Below are 440 nucleotides of genomic sequence, written 5' to 3'. Positions count from 1 at the left end.
TCTCTCCACCCCCCAACACTGACTTTCTCATTACCGCTATCTGATGTATCACCAGTCTCATACTGAATATTACATTCCTGACAGGTCCCCACACATCAGCTGTCTCTCATATCCTTTTCCCTAGGCTGTCACATCTCCAAAGTGCTCCTGTCATATGGTGGTCTCTCTCCTCACACCCCCTGTATGTCTCCTTTCATATGATGGTCTCTCTCTTCATACCCCATGTATGTCTCCTGTCACATGGGGGTCTCTCTCCTCAACCCCTCTCAGTATGTCTCCTGTCACATGGTGGTCTCTCCTCATACCCACTGTATGTCCCCTGTCTTATGGTGGTCTCTCTCCTCAACCCTCCCCCATATGTCTCCTGTCATACGGTGGTCTCTCGCCTCACCCTCCCAGTATGTCTCCTGTCATACGGTGGTCTCTCTCCTCACCCTCCC

Source organism: Pyxicephalus adspersus, chromosome 8 (assembly GCF_032062135.1).
Source record: "Pyxicephalus adspersus chromosome 8, UCB_Pads_2.0, whole genome shotgun sequence".
Taxonomy (NCBI): Eukaryota; Metazoa; Chordata; class Amphibia; order Anura; family Pyxicephalidae; genus Pyxicephalus; species Pyxicephalus adspersus.
Note: the sequence above shows the minus strand (reverse complement) of the source record.